Source organism: Ornithorhynchus anatinus, chromosome X1 (genome assembly GCF_004115215.2).
Source record: "Ornithorhynchus anatinus isolate Pmale09 chromosome X1, mOrnAna1.pri.v4, whole genome shotgun sequence".
NCBI lineage: Eukaryota > Metazoa > Chordata > Mammalia > Monotremata > Ornithorhynchidae > Ornithorhynchus > Ornithorhynchus anatinus.
The window spans coordinates 21,463,254-21,480,321 of record NC_041749.1 but is presented as its reverse complement, the minus strand read 5'-3'; the positions used below and the strand labels follow the sequence as shown (position 1 = coordinate 21,480,321).

Genomic DNA, 17,068 nt, shown 5'->3' with positions numbered 1-17,068 from the left:
GAAAAAAAGAAAAAGAGTATGGTTAGAGCCTTAAGAAGTATTACTTCATTTTAAACTAGGAAATTAATGTGCCTGATTTCAGATTTCTACTTTTTTCCCCTTTTCCTCTCTGAGTTTTTGAAATCCTCTTCCCACTGTTTTACAAAATAATTTTTCTACGCATATGGATTTTTGTGGGGAACTGAGACTCTGGTGCTCTTCCACCAGGGTTTTCAAGTTAAAAATTAGACATTTTGAGACACAAATGGGTAATGTACCCCCAAACTATCACACAGATTAGGCTAGAAATGCATATGTACACAAAGTGCAGGCATGTTACAATTATAATTACACAAGTTACACCCTTGCAGAAAGGACAATAAGAACAACTACTGACTCTCAGGTTTGCTAGATCATTTTAAACTTACAAAGTACAATTTAAAAATCCTAATTGTGGGTGACCAAATGAAAGAGGCCATAGAGGAATTTTTTTTACGGAGAAGACTTCTTTCTTTTCTATGATTCGTTGGTGGAGATACACTATCACTGGTATTGGGATTTGTGCCACGCACTAGAGTGAGGTAATTTGCTTTTCCCCAAGGGATATTGTGAGTATAAATTAGGTAGAACATATGTGAAATGCTTTGAAGTCCTCAGAAGGAAAATTTCCTGTCAATTAAAATATTATTTTCAGTTCACTATAAATTGAATTTTTTGTTCTTTACCATTCGTTGTGGATCCCACTATATATATGGGCTTATTTACTTATGTACTTATATATACTGTCATACATATAGGTATAAACAACTGTATATTTATCCACATACATATAAAATCTGCTTTATTACTGATAAAATGTTCATGGCAACCACATGTAGTGCACTGATGTTGCAGGAAATTCCATCAGCCCGATGTAAATTCAAAAAAAGTATAATTTAATTATTTACATTTGTTCATTTAAAAAAATAAGTCAACATCTTAATAGTGAAAAACATTCTCCTAGGTAGAAAGTTCTATCTGTATTGCTGATTTCACTTTATCTGAAGATTTGCCATCATATTGGTTGCCATCTCCGGCAGCGACATCTTGCTATGGTAATTCATGTTATTTTGTTGAGTATCTTTGCTTACCTACAACTTTTCTTTAGGGCTGGGGAAATCAGTTCTAAACTGAAGTTCCTTCCAAACTATCCATTCCTAATGCCTCCTCGATTTATCATTATTTTAAGAGTCTATGAATCAACATTCCGACTGAAAGGCCACCAAGTCTTATTCAGTTAAAATGTTGTGGAGTTTGCTTTCAGCTCTGAAAAACTATTCACGCTGCAATGCACTGAATTTGGCAAAACCTATAAGTCAATTCTAGGTCGAAATGCATTAAAACCATCCAGTGGAAATTCCAGGACAGAAACCCAACAATGAATCTCTTATGGAAATTTTGCATTTGTGCGGTCACTTCTGATTGTTCGATGATTCTTATTTATTACTTGTTAGCATCATACAATGCCTTTCCTCTCAGCGGCTTAATGCTCACAATAGGGAGATCCAAACATTTATCATTTGACATAACGAAACCCAAAATACAGACTAGTAAGGAGGAATCCCAAAAGGGGACACCTGAGATGGGGAAAACGTAAGAGACAAAGAAGCATGATAGGAGAAGAACTGAATATGGCAAATTCAATAATGGCAATTGTGCTTAATTTAAACAACATTCACCTGAGCCAATATTTGGAGCTAGTATTCTACTGAACGCCACGGACTTAGAAATAAAATAGGCTTATTAAGGGATGCCTTGATTCTTCCACCGAAAGGGTGCCGTGGGTGATTTCTCGGGGAGAAAGCAATGTCGGTGTGTCTTCTCTGTCTCTAAAAGTAACTGGAGAACAGTATTTAATATATTATTTCAATTATGTGATATTTACAAATTTCATTTGACAAAACAGATTGATGTACCTATTTAAGGACAAGTAAAGGGAATTGGATTTTAAATATTAATATTTTTGTGTATAAATGTGTGGTAAATAATTTACGTTTATATGAATTAATTTAAAACAACTGAATTGAGAATGCTTATGTGGATCTGTGTTTTTTTTTCATTTCATTAGGGTGTGGTGTCATTATTTTTGTCTATCAAATATGTTAAACTAAAATTCCATAACTCACAATACTATGTGTGCATTAATCAGAATGCCATTCTCAAGACATCCTAATGTACTACATATGCTAGCATTTAATTTTTCAATGTTAGGGCATGTCTACTCATTTTCTGATACCCAGAGATAGCTTGTCATAACGATTTGCAAAAGTGCATGTGGAGGTGGGTGGATAAGGGGGAGATTTTTCTTTAAAATTAGCATATAAGCTTTCTGGAGGCCCTCCGGTTCACTGTTTAATATCTCTTTCCATCTCTGCTCTCGCCACCGAGTATTTTAGTCACCCAAAATGACTATTTGGATTTCAAAGACTAGCTACATTCATAAGTGAAAACTGAAAAGTTATTAAAAATAATTGAAATGAACGTATCCTCAGAGGATACAGATATAAAAAAATCCAGCTTCCATAAAAAAAGTCTAAAACAAACTAGATGCACCTTTAAAAGGGAGAAATCCAAGATAATTAGAAGAAAAATCTGTGTATCGGTTAAGCCACTTGCTGTGTACTAAGTGCTGGGGTAGATACAAGCGTTGTCAAACCAGATCCAATCCCTGTTCCACTCAGGTCTCAAAATTGTTCTTTACCCAATTTAGAGATGTCCAGAGAGGTTAAGTGACTTGACCAAGGTCATACGGCAGGCCAGTGGCAGAGTTGGGACTAGAACCCTAGTCTTTTGACTCCCCGTTCTGAGAAGAAGTAGGATAAGGTGTATTTTTAATAGGTATTTTGGATGGAAGAAAATTAGGGAATTAAGAAACGTTCTTCTGGCAAGGTGAGCCTGTTTAGGCCCAGTGTATCATTTTGTTCTTGAAGAAACTGATTGTATGTACCTGCACCTGTATGCAGTATTGGAGCAGATGAGGACCAAAGCATCAATGTTGCTTAACACTTTCGTCCTGTGAGAGATCTTGGTATATACTGGAGTTGTTTTAGAAGGACAGGAGTTAGGCAGATCTATAATTGCTGACTGTGGAGAAGTTCCTCCAGATATCTTGCTATTTTCTTTTTCTTTATTATAAGCAGCTAATATTTAAACATATATTCACTCCCAACCAAGCCCCTGCATTTGGGTGTCTGAACTTTCCTTCTGAGGATCAAGATAGAGGAAAAGATGTTACAAGGTCTCAAGGTCAGAGGTCCATTTCAAGCTCATGAAAGGAACACTGAAACATTCTGTTCAAAAGACAAAAACACATCCTACGGATAAATACAGTTCAGAAGACAGTCTCCACTGATGGCCTTCGAAACTGTGGAAAGCAAGCTCAGGATTCGGAGGAAACTATTGTCTATAGTTTTCTCCTTCTGGGTGTTGCAAAAAGTTGGTGTCCCATTATGAATGAAAACATGAAAATTTCTTGAATAAGACCTTTTTTTAGAGGCAGTAATGTTAGGCTAGCATACCCTCTACCCGTGTGAAAAAGGAATGGGTGCCTGAGATGTACTGTACTGAGCTACAGATATAGTCATATATCTGTAGGTATCAGATATATCAGATATTTATTTATATGAATATATTAATAATATATCTTATATAATATATTAGATATTGATATACTTATATATCAGATATAAACCTGGAGCACTCTGATCATTCCAAGGCTTACCTAAGGTGTATTTAGGAACATATTGAAATAAACTCTTACTATTTGTGGGAGTGATTGGCTAAGTCTGTTTCACAGCATTTCCACTTCTGGTGAAGATAAATGTCAGTCTTGCATCTTGTATCTCTCATTCCTACTATGAAACACTGGATTTCAGCTATGCCCTTTAGCTCGGAATTCATCTAACTGTGGGTGAGTTGAGGCATACAAGGATGGGAAATCCTGGAACATATGTGTGATTAAATTACCTGCTCTGATTTCTCTGCGATCTCCAGGGATCTGAGATTTCTGTGACAGGCAATTAACTACCAAACAATGTGAACGACAACAGAGACCAACAAGAGGATTTCTAAGACAATGGCAAAATACAAACACTGCAAGAATGACCTGCTAGAATAAGAATCAGGAAAAAGTACAATAAAGAGAAACAGGAAAAGGCTCAAGCTAGAATTAGTGACTAAACAGACAGATGGCATATTTATAAGCATTTCCATGTGGGGAAATATAACACCACATTATTACTATTTCCAAATTTCATTTTAGAATGCAAAGTTCATAGGAAAAATGTAGTGCAAATATTTTTTCCATTTTAATACTAGGGAAGTTTGGGGGTATTTTAAATGTGGGTTAAAATGAATTAAATTCAAGATTTGGTGGATATATTTGGAATGGAGATTCTGGGGACTTAGCCAGGCCAAAGCTAGATCACATCTTTCCATCACTGCAACATTTTGTACCAGGAAAAAAGACTGGTTTCAAGGGCCACTGCCTCTTCTGGATATTTCTAGGCAATTCAGATGCCAAGATGAGACACACTTTTCCACCTGTCACTGCCCACCTCACAACTGCTCTGTGCCTCAGTTCCCTCATCTGTAAAATGGGGATTAAGACTGTGAGCCCCACATGGGACAACCTGATTCCCCTGTGTTTACCCCAGCGCTTAGAACAGTGCTCTGCACATAGTAAGCGCTTAACAAATACCAACATTAATTAATTAATTAACTGCTGGGCTCCATGAGCCACACAGGCAAGAAAAATAATGTTCAAGGACCTTCAGGTTTGGGTGGAGCATCAGATTTAGAGTAAAGGCACTTAATCTGGATTTAGAAAGTCAAGGTTGATGTACTGTATTTAGTAACTGTCAGGAATTCCCAACTCAAAACAATTCACTGGGCAGCTGCTCTCTGAAGCTTTCAAGAAACAAGACTGAAAAGTAATATTTTTCAATGTTAATAAAGTCCTGTCCCTCTCAGCAGAGTATCACTAAGATCTAATTGTCACATGCACTTAGAATAAGGCAATGCTTCAATTTTAACCACAACTGTTCTTGATGCCAGACTGAGACTTTCTTCCAACTAGAGTAACAAAAGACTTTACAAGTCTTTTTCAAATGGTAGGATGAGAAAATTCAATGTTCAAAAGACATATATATAGTTTAAATAATTGAACACTGCTGGCACTTAGTTTGCAAACCAAACTCAACATCTCAGCTGCCATCGGCTAATGAAAGGACACTAATAAGAAGCTTATTCCATCAAAAACCAACAATCGTGTGACAAATAATGAGAAAGAAATGTGTTATATGGCTTATATTTATTTGCTTATCTGGTTTGTTATGGGTGTAATCGTTAGCATATATCTTTCATGTATTTGTAAATTTAGTTTTGAAATACAAATAGATGTACAATTATCTATGTACATATATACAAATATAGGAAACATTAACATTTACTTATATATACAGAGTTTAGCGTGATACAGTTTTAGATCTCTGGAAGCACATCAAATTTTACAGTCTTCATAGACGGACATTTTACATAAATGAAAGCACACATTATCACATATTCAGAGATTAATCATTTTGGAGGATTTTGTACAATTTAACCAGTAAAATCAACTGGAAAAAGAATATCATTCTAAGTTAATAACGGCCTTTTCGATATGCTATGCCAGGGACCTGGATAAAAATTTAAGCTAAAATCTATATTAACAAGTATGACTGTGCATGCTTTTCTACTTGACTAATTTAATAATACCTTTTATTTAGTATATTTCATCTTGCTACTCAACATTTGCAACTTCTTAGCAGGTACGGTTGCACTGTCTCTAATAAGTACTGATGGAAAATTCCTTGAAAACACAGAGATGATGGATTAATAACAAGGAGGTAGGATGAGACCTCGGGAAAACGAAGCGCTACTTTACATCAGTGCTTCACATTTCTGTATTTATATTTATATTCAAGGCTTATCTTTAATTAATTTGGTGATTGAAATTGGAAAATTGTTCCCATAAAGTGATGGTGTACTCGGCATTCAAGATCTTCACTGGGAATAAAATAACCTAAAATTTAAAACTTGTTGGAGATTCATTTTAGGTAACTGGAAGATTCAAGACAAAATGGAAAAAATTCAAATAAAAGTGCATAGTCAACGACCAAAGTTCCAGGGCTATTGTTTGGCAAAATAGTGAGGCACTTTTTTTTTTTTTTGCATTTTCTCTAGACTTAGGAAATGAAGCTGGAGATCAACCCGGATTCCACAAAGATAGCACTCGGCTTCCGGAACTGTCTCCAAGACTGCCTCTTTTTTTGTGTGTGGCAAAGGGAATCACAACAGGCCACAGCACACAACTTGCACTCATCTCTAGAGTGGGAGAAGATGCCAGAATGGGAATAGGTTAATTCCCAGGACATAACCCCCTCACAAAAGAACCATGACTTTCTTCTCCAGATTTCAAAAAGCTGCTGATTTACACACAATTTTCTCTCAATATCAGGAGGCAAAATCTGCAGGCACTCAATACTTGTTTTTAAAGCATCCTCTTTGAATTGGGAACATGCTGAATTTTTGTTAAATGTTGTTTTGAAGACATCAAACCAGGCTAATGCAAATCTTTAGAAACCACTGAACATTCAGCATGCATTTTCATTCTTTCTGTTTGGAGATTTTTCATTTTAGGATATCTTTATTTTACTCTCTGAGCTTTCTGATGTAATGAATAGTCACCGACCGAACAAATAAATGACTGTCTCCATAGCAATTGGGGCAGGTTTTGTGGTTTCCCTAGTTACACTCTTGAGTGATAACCATCTGTTGTTCCTCATTGACATAGTCACATGAGGGGAGAGAGTGAAAAACCAGGAAGATGAAATGTTCTTTTGTTAACAGATATGAAAAGTTATCTTTTGCCTCACTTCTTAAAATTGAGGAGCAAAAACCTCAGACTTCATTTTTACAGTTCGTTCATAATTTCATTCTTCCTCCTCGATGGAGCTAAACCTCACCAGTCTGAGAGAATAAGCAAAACAATGAGAAGTTAGAACAACGGGGTCTTTGCCTCTCAGAGAGCAAGACACAAATACCTGCAGGCATCTTTGTGCGGCTTATTCACACGGGTTAAACACATGACTTGGATTGTATCATTATTGAGGTGTGGGCAATATTTCAAACACGTATACACTCAGCAGAAGTCTGAATAAGCTAATTATGCATCATAATATTCCAATACATTCCTAATTAGAGCTCTAGAAACCAAAATAACACTCAAGTGAACTGCACACAGAGCTGAATCAAATCAAGAAATGATGTCCTACCAGATACAAAGAATTTACAACCCTTTTGCAACATCCATGGTAGTTAGGCACCAGAAAGACTTCCAAGATGCTTTCCCCACCAAGGTGATGGAAAGACCAGATGCCATATTTTAACACTGCTCCTCCATTTAGCAAAATTACAGCAAAGTGGAAAAAATTCCAGGCTATGTGACTGGATAGATTTGATCCCAGAAATCTGAGGCAGATAGAGTTCAGGGATAGAGGGATGTCGGCCTCCTTCTTAATGACCCTATCCCACTTCTTCGTGGACCTGGCTAGGGCTGTGCTTATTGGACTTTTTTCTGCACTGACCAGGTGGGCAGCTTGACCCCTTACATCTCTCCAAACAGTATGTTATTTCATGCCACTGTTGTCAAAGAGAAACACACAAAACAAGGGGTATGTAAAACCCCTCTGAACCAATCCACACCAGAAGTCACCAAAATTCCAGGAATAATTTTAAAAGAAAAAAAACTTGTAAATCCCCTGCACCCAAATTTCCAACAGTTGAAATAAAATGATTTATTTTAAATCAGAAATCTGGGTTTTCCATCAAAAAAACACAGCAGAGGTTTCCAGAAGGAGACTGCAGGGAGAAACCAGTTAGAGCCTCAAGTATATCCTCTTAGCAAAACTTGTTGAATTATTAAAACAAATCTTGGCTTAAAAAGCACTTCAGGAAGTGAACAGCAAAATGGCAACAGGAACCAAGGCATTCTATTAAGTGGTACCACTTTTACTGATTTTTTTTTAACCCAAAGATTGTCAGTGTCTTCTTTGCTGTTTTTAGATGGGTTTGACCAACAGATCATCAGTTTAAACAACAAAAGACACGGAGCTGATATCCAGACCACAGCAAGAAGTGGAAGTGGGTCAGCAGAGGTTTTAAAGTAATAATAAATCAACTGCTGATAGGATTCCTACATGTATAGATGGACCTTTCCAAGTTCGTAAACAAGCACTGATTTTTGAGATCACAATCCTTGTTGATAGGCAACAGCCTATTTGTAATTTATTTATATACCTATAATTTATTTAATGTCTGACTCCCCCTCTAGACTGTAAACTCATTGTAAGCAAGGAATGTGTCTGTTTACTGTTATATTGTCCTTGCCCAAGCACTTAGTACAATGCTCTGCACACAGAAAGCACTCAGTAAATTCAATTGAATGAATGAATGAATGAATGGTCTGGATGTGTCCCCATGGGTTTCAGATGTACGCAGTGAAGAGGACTGGGAAATCCTTCTGGTAAGGTTGTCATGAAAACTGAGGCAATAACTAGATAGATATACTCAGTCACCTGTTGTAAAAGATTTCAAAATTCAGTCATTTCTTTCGGGCTGCAGGCAACCATAGCTTCCTGCCCTTTTAGCTGATGTTTGCTAAACGGTAGCATCTGTCTTTACCTTCAGAATTTTTACATTATTTTGGTTTCTGGTTCCTGATCTTCCTCAGGTATATGTCAGTCTAAAGGGGAAAGGAAAGGGGTCAGCATAAATACTTCAAGAAAATAGGAATACAGTAACTTTAAGGGTCAGGGTCCATTAATTTACCACATTCTGGGCTATGTTTCTAGCAATGCAAACTAATTAAAAATGTGACCAGTAAGTCTAATGTTATGGGGATATCAATGCATCTATAATAAACTAGATTAAAATAATATGTCAGAGCAACAATTTAGCCCTCACAGTTGATAGCTGCAATGAATCAATGAATCAGTGGTATTTATTGAGCACTTAGAGTGTGCAAAGCACTGTAGTAAGCACTTGGGAAAGTACAACAGGGTTGGTATCTGGTTTTTATAGGGGAGAAATGGTTCTTTGGATAGTATAGACTTCTGGGTTTTTCTTCTGCCTCCCCATCACTTCTGAGGATTGATATGGTCACAAAAATGGTCAGACAGATCTATTATATTAGACCTATTATATAACATGCATGCACACGCAGTACACACACACACACTTCCAAAGGTCCACTGAGGCACAGTTCTAACCTAAATGTACAGCTTCATGATCTCTGGTGTTAGGAAGAGACATACTATTTTTACAGATGAAATGTCAGTTGTTCTTTCCATGGGAGATGATTAGCCCAGATGATAAGGGCTTTTCCAGTTATCCCTTGACTGTACAATGGAACAGTCCCAACTATCTCAAATTAGTAAGGACTAACTTTGCAGCTGAAGGAGAAATACAAATATGCAACAGAAATGCAATTCATTTCTTAAGAAATGGTGCCTTATAAAACTTGTGTGGTTTGGTGGAAAGAACACAGGTATGGGAAACAGAGGACCTGGATTTTAACCCTGGCTCTGCCAACTGCTGATTGTATGACCAGAGACAAGTCATAACTTTTCTGTGTTTCATTTTGCTCATCTGTAAAAGGAGGAATCCATATCAGCTCTCTCTTTTATTTAGATTGTGAGCCCCGCGAGGGGCAGAGACTGTGTCTGACCTGATTATCTTGCATCTACCTCAGCGTTTGCTACAGTGCTTAGTACACAGTAAATATTCAGCAAATGCCACAATTATCATTGGACAAAGTGACCCTCTGATGAATACAGGTTTGGGGAGGAGAGCCCAAGTGGAGTAGATGCTACCAAGGTGGATTTTCCAAAGTAAAACAAATGCTCCTCTCTAGCCAGCTGTTCCATTCAGCCTTGTTAACAAAAACAAGGAATTTCACTCCCCAAACTGGAGAGGTGCCTTCGACAGTAAATTCCACCTGATTCTCTCTGTCCCACTGGTCCCTTTTGGGATGGACAGGGAGACAGTAACAACCATAACAAACAGCTGTGTCAGTAAAAGTGATTAGGCAAAGACTGGAAAAGACGGAAAAAGAGAGAGGCTCCCAGGCCTGACCAGGCAGTTCTGAAAGCCCGCGTCAGTGTGCTTTATAACTCAGATTGGGCAGGCACAGGAATCTCTCCAGTTCATCATCATCTTTAAATTTCCCTGCTGCCTCCCTGTTTGCTGAGTCTTACATTTTCTTTCAGCCTTTAGTATAAGTTAGACATTTCTGCTTTATCTTGACGTAACGTCGCAAGTGCTTTACCAAGGTGGAAAGACGATACCCGAGCGAGACTGGAGCTGCAGTTCACAACTTAGTTCCTTCAGGAGGCTCCTCAGAAGAGGGGGTCAGTTCCCATCTGAGCAGCTGCCCCTTAAGTCTGTCAGTGTAGGCAAGTGCAGGTACCAGGCAGAGGTGCCGCGCTTCCCACAAGGCCATGAGACTCGACAAGGTCAAGCGATGGTCGCACAGTATTCTCATCTCCTTCGATCTCCTGGGGCCCTGACTTAATTCTCCTCCCTCTTTCCATCCTTATCCTTGTCCAATTTCAGCCCGTCCAACTGAAATCAAGTCAAAAGCAGAGGCTCTCTGGAAACCAGCTGATGTACCTCTAGGTAAATTAATTACCACATAATCTAAAGACAAGGTCAGAGGGCAAAAGGAAAGCAAACATGAGGCCCGATCTCTTGGGGAAGGGTCATAGAGCAGTGGAAATTCTGACTTAGGCACTGATTAGAACCGGAGGAGGTGGGCCCCAACTTGCATTGAAAACCTTCCTCATTAGAAAGAAATGTTTCCCCCTCTGAGCTGTGACATCAACTGACCGAAAAATACCAAGCACGCATATCTGCATATATCCATTCATGCCCAGGAAGGCATTTCTCAGTCCTTTGAACATGCATATGGTAGACATGCACTACTTATAAAATGGAAGGTAAATAAGGATATTTTTCCTATACATCTGGGTGACTGGCTTTGACACAGGTAATGGAACGGGGAAAGGGAAGAGGAAAGAGTTGAAGCAGCATGCCTAATTGAAAGAGCATGGGCCTGGGAGTCAGAGGACCTGGGTTCTTATCCTGGATCTGTCACTTGTCTTCTGAGTGACCTTGGGCAAATCACTTTAACTTCTCTGTGCTTCGGTTCTCTCATCTGTAAAAGGGGTATGCAGATTGTGAGTCCCATGAGGAACATGGACTGTGTCTAATCTGATTATCTGGTATCTACCCCAGTGCTTGGAACAGTACTTGACACAAAGTAAGTACTTTTGAAACACACAAAAAAATGAAATTAAAAGCAGACAGGATTTTCTCCCTTTTGCCCAAGATTGTGTTTGATTTTGGGGAAAGCTCTTTGAAAGCATGGGACATGCTTTTTACTTTTGCATTTTTCTCCACTGTCGAGAACAAAGTCCCGAGTTCAATAAATTCTGTTGATTTGACAATAGTATTTTCCACCTTCATTCTAAGCATTTGCTCCCCAGATGATCTCATATTACACTGAGAAAAGTGCCTAAAGGAAGTTGGTCTGAGGAGAAGCTTCTCATCCTTTCTGTTTTGATCGGTTTCTATCTGGGACTCTTGCGTGAATTGGAAATCTGAATGGTAGATTAAACAAAAAAACAACCACAAAGAACTAAACCAATTACACATTTTTTGAACTAAAGTTTTCTAGGAAAATAAACCTGAACAATATGAGAACCTCCACTAGTTTAGCATTTTAGTGCTCTTTTATAAAGGGTCTTGTCCACAGGGATATTGGGAAAATCCTGGTGGTCTTGGTATCCATGTGGGTCACTCTGGGCCGGCCTTGTACGTGTCTGACTCCAACGGTTCCTTATTTGTCTAGAACCTGGAGCAAGGAAGGAATCACTTGGAATTGTGGCTGTCTAGAAATTATCATCAGAAAATGCCACCATGAATTTTGGAGACACAGTGGAGAGAAAGAGAAGAGGTTCCACAGCATCCCCTCCCCCTCCTTTTCCTTTCTCCCTCCCCTGCCAACCACTTGGCTTTTAATTGCTCCAACCAGAATTACCCAGTTCAAATTTCCGAGCCTCTTGGCCCTAAAACTTCGAGGTTCATTATTTCAGTGAAGAAAAATACATCTTTAGCAAATGCTAATTGGGGAAGGGAGGGGGCTGAGGCAGGGATGACCAAGAAGAGCAGCAGCAATCAGTGGTCCCATTCTCAGGAGCATCGACTTACAATGCGGACCTGGTCAGGTAACTGGGCTTTCTCAATGCCTGAGATCCCTGCTTGTGTGGACACAAGCAGTGGGGTCCTTCCACTGATATTTTCTTTGTGATGGCCAAATATAGGAAATTTGTGTGCTGCTTAATCTTGGTCTTTTTTTTTTTATCCAAACTCTTGCCAGCCAGGAGGAGCCTTGAGAAAAACAAGAAACGTGGGGATCCTTTTGATCTGGGCATCTCTGGAGCCCTCCCTAGTCCTGTGAATGGCCCCAGGTCCTAGGGCAGAAGAACCCCAGGGGCCCTTTGGGACAAGAAATAGAACACTGGACACCAGAAATCTAGAAGACCACTGGGTGAGAGGAAATCGGTGGCTGTTTTCCACTGACCTACACGGAAAGCACGTGGGGGGCAGGGGAGTCCCCATTTTTCCTAGGGTCAGGGTTAAAATAAGATAACGGATCTGAATTGGTCAAGATGCTGCTCACTGACCCCTCCAGGAAGAGCCCAGCAATAGTATAATTTCTCTACAAAAGGTTTGCATTAACTGTAATGAAGCAGATGACAAAATCAATAAAGCAGGAACTGCAAGGCTGTCATAAAAAATGATGTAAATTCAGAGTTCACGATGGTTATGAAGCTATTTAGAACTGTAATTAAAACCAGCACCATTTTTTTTCAGGATAAAAGCCCCTTTGACAACCACAAATGCAGGCTACAGGAAATTTTCAACAAATACATTCAAAATTAATGTATGGCACATAGATGGCATAAATTAGCTGAAGATAATGCATAAGCTTTGGCTTCAGAATGTAAGAGAGCCCAGTAAAGAGATTTCGATTTTATGTTAGGTTTTCAAGTGACAAGGTTTTCAATTTTAATCAAGTTAAATCCTGACAGAGTACTCAGGGTCCCCAAATGAATGGCACACTTGTAACGATGACCCCTCAACGAGGCTTTTCCTGAAATGCTGTCTCTGTATTTATGCAGCACTGCCTGCATCTGTCCTTTTACACATAACACATAGTTCCTGGAAGAATGTAGATTCAAATGAATGGCTTGGAATTTCAGCACAGGAAGAATGCTCACAGGCAACATGGCTTTGAGTTGGTTTGTTGGTTTGGTTCGTTAGGCTGACTGAGTTCTCTCAATTGGCTCCAATCTGGGAAGTCAGTTTCAGCTCCCTATCTCATGGACTTAATTAATAAATTAATCCATCCACCAATGGAATTTATTGAGCACTCATGATGTGCAGAGAACTGAACTAAGCATTTGGGAGGGTACAATACAGCAGAGTTGGTAAACACATTTTTATAACATATTGCCTATAGTGGTACTTGTTAAGCACTTATTATGTGCCAAGCACTCTTCTAAGCACTGGGGTAGATACAAGATAATCAGGATGGATACAGAGTCCCTGTCATGGATACAGAGTCCCTGTCCCACATGGGGTTTATGGTCTAATTTGGAGGGTGGAGGATTCAACCCCCATTTTATTCATTCATTCAAGAGTATTTATTGAGCGCTTACAATATGCAGAGCACTGTACTAAGCACTTGGAATGAACAAGTCGGCAACAGATAGAGACAGTCCCTGCCGTTTGACGGGTTTACAGTCTAATCAGGGGAGACAGACAGACAAGAACAATGGCAATAAATAGAGTCAAGGGGAAGAACATCTCGTAAAAACAATGGCAACTAAATAGAATCAAGATGAAGTAGCTGAGACATAGGTAAGTGAAGTGACTTGCCCAAGGTCACACAGCAGCGAAGTGGCAGAGCTGGGATTAGAACCAAGGTCCTCTGCTTCCCCGGCCCATGCTCTTTCCACTAGGCCACCTTGCTTCCTGTCAACAAGGAGCTTGCGATGTAGAGGATCGCCTTGCAAATGTGCAAGGAAGCTGGCGAGTGGTCCAGAGAAAACCATAAAGACATGGGAGCCAGGAGACCTGGGTTCTGCCAACAGCTCTGTTTCTTTCATCCCTAAAATAAAGAGGCAGTCTGGCCCTGTGGAAAGAGCATGTGTGTCAGGGGACATGGGTTCCAGTCCCACTGCCCCTGTTTGCTGTGTGACCTTTGACAAGTCCTTAACCTCATAGGTTACCTCAGTTCCTTACCTATGAGGGTAAGATAACTTTTCTCCTCCTTCTTAGATTGTGAACTGCATTTGAGAAGGGATGGATTTTAGAGCAAATTAAACCAAAGTGGTCTTTGGAAGGCCAAAGGACTTGACTTAGATTAGCATATTTTGGATACATAATCAGGAGGACTAATTCTTGGGAGAAGACACTAATGTTGGGAAAAGTCCAGGGAAAACGTGGAAGAGGTAATAATAATAATAATAATGTTGGTATTTGTTAAGCGCTTACTATGTGCAGAGCACTGTTCTAAGCGCTGGGGTAGATACAGGGTAATCAGGTTGTCCCACGTGAGGCTCACAGTCTTAATCCCATTTTACAAATGAGGCACATTTTACAGATGAGGTAACTGAGGCACCGAGAAGTTAAGTGACTTGCCCACAGTCACACAGCTGACAAGTGGCAGAGCCGGGATTAGAACCCATGACCTCTGACTCCCAAGCCCGGGCTCTTTCCACTGAGTCACGTAGCAGCTAGATAGAGACCATAACAATGATAATGGAAGAACCGTTGTAAAGGTTGTGGATTATGGCAGAGGACAGGATGCTCTGGAGGAAGTAAATCCACGGAGTTGCTATGAATCAGAAATGACTTGATGGCACTTAATAATAATAATAATAATGTGCCCAATCAGATTATCTTGCATATAACCCACCAATCACCTTATGCCATAATAATAAAAAATAGTATCTGTACATTCTAATTTACTCATAAGGATGATATCCCTCCCATCTGCACAGGACAAAAGCAGCATGGCATAGTGGATAGAGCATGGGCCTGGGAGTCAGAAGGTCATGGGTTCTAATCCCACTTCTTCAACATTTCTGTTGTGTAACCTTGGGTAAGTCATTTCACTTCTCTATGCCTCAGTTACCTCATCTGTAAAATGGGTATTGAGACTGGGTGCCCCACAGGGACAGGGACTGTGTACAACCCGATTTGCTTGTATTCACCCCAGTGCTTAGTGCCAGGCACTGCACTCAATACAGTGCCTGGTACATAGTAAGCACTAAACAATACCATTATTATTATTATTATTATTATTAGGACAACATGCAATAAAACTTTAGGACAACTATGCACACATACATGGTTACCTTTTGTATTTAAAGAAGCCACCACTGTCAGTTGGGCCCTTTGAGCACAGATTTATAATCTAAGTAGACAGTAATAATAATGATAATTATAACTGTGGTATTTGTTAAGAGTTTACTATGACCCAAGCACTATTCTAAGCACTGGGGTAGATACAAGCAAATTGAGTTGGACAAAGTCCCTGTCCTATATGGGGCTCACAGTCTTAATCCCCTTTTTACAGATGAGGGAAAGGCCCAGAGAAGTGAAGTCACTCGCACAAGATCACCCAGCAGTCAAGTGGCAGATCTGGGATTAGAACTCAAGTCCTTCTGCCTCCCAGGCCTGTGCTCTATCTACTAGGCCACACTCTTTCTCATGGTGTGATGCACTGTGTGAATAGTATGAGATAGTGTGTACACTGTCTGTCCTGAGAAATGTATGTGCAAAGGCAGATAAAGGAGCTAGGATGAAGAGAGAGACATGTGAGCCTATACAAAGTCCTAAAGCTAGCTGGAAGCCAGGGTATCCTGGACTTAATCGGGGCAAGGAATTTCAGTGCAAGCAGGGAGTGGGGGCATGGAGTTGGTAGGAACAGCGACCCAGGATACCCAGAGACAATGAGTCCCGGATCAGAGCCCTGGCTCCGTGGGATGTTGGGATGCCTGTAGGGGATATTCCATGCTGTGCTGCTGAGTAGTTCAATTCTTTCTTGCCCAGCCCAGAAATAGTAGCCTGGTATGGGTTCAAATGGGCACAGGGCCCAAGGAAGACTGGAGGCAATGAGACCCCAAAAGGCCCCAGTCCAACTTGTTGCAAGGGGACCAAGTAGGGGGGAAAAAGCTAGAGGAACAGAGCTGAGAACCACTAATAGGTGGGAGGAGAGAAGAGAGCATGGTGGAATTCCAGAATCCAAGTAAGTTTTGGGATTGTCTCCACTAGCAACAGGTTATGTCAGACTTAGAGATACGTGCAATAAAAGTCTGCCCAATACCTGCTTCTGTGGCTTCATGGGCAGGAAGAAGATACACTCTGAGTCCAACAGCTATCAGGATTGAGTTCCCTGCCTGAAGAACTAAGGTCTTATCAGAGTTAGAGACATGTGCAATAAAAGTCTAGCCAATATTTACCTCTCTGGCTTCATGAAGATAAGTTCAACCAATTCTGAATCCAACAGCTAACAGGAATGAGTTCTCTACCTGAAGAACTATCAGAAATACGATCTGAAAGACTCCCAGGGAAGAAGTGCTAAGAAAGCTCTATCCTTTGGGACATTTAATGGGAGTCTCAGCAGAAAATCAAGAGTGCCTTGTGGGGCAGGGGAGAGTGGAGTTTAGCACACTGCCCTGGCTAGGTTCATTTCCTTCTCCAGTTTCGATAAATCCTTTGGCTGTCAAAAATCACCCCGGGAAGTGGAGTCATTCTGGCACCATGGTCCTGTTTAAGTGGCGGGAAAGGTGTCCATTCTCTGACAGCCAGGGTCAAAAAAAGCAAACTGAAAAATGCCACATGTGGAACAGAAGAGACAGGAAATAAAATGAATTTA

General features: G+C 40.0%; 1 protein-coding gene across 1 annotated transcript in view; it reads right to left on the bottom strand.

The window, feature by feature from the left end:
• Positions 1–17,068, bottom strand: part of SLIT3 (slit guidance ligand 3) — a 592,453-nt gene that overhangs the window by 185,975 nt on the left and 389,410 nt on the right. The window lies entirely within an intron of this gene.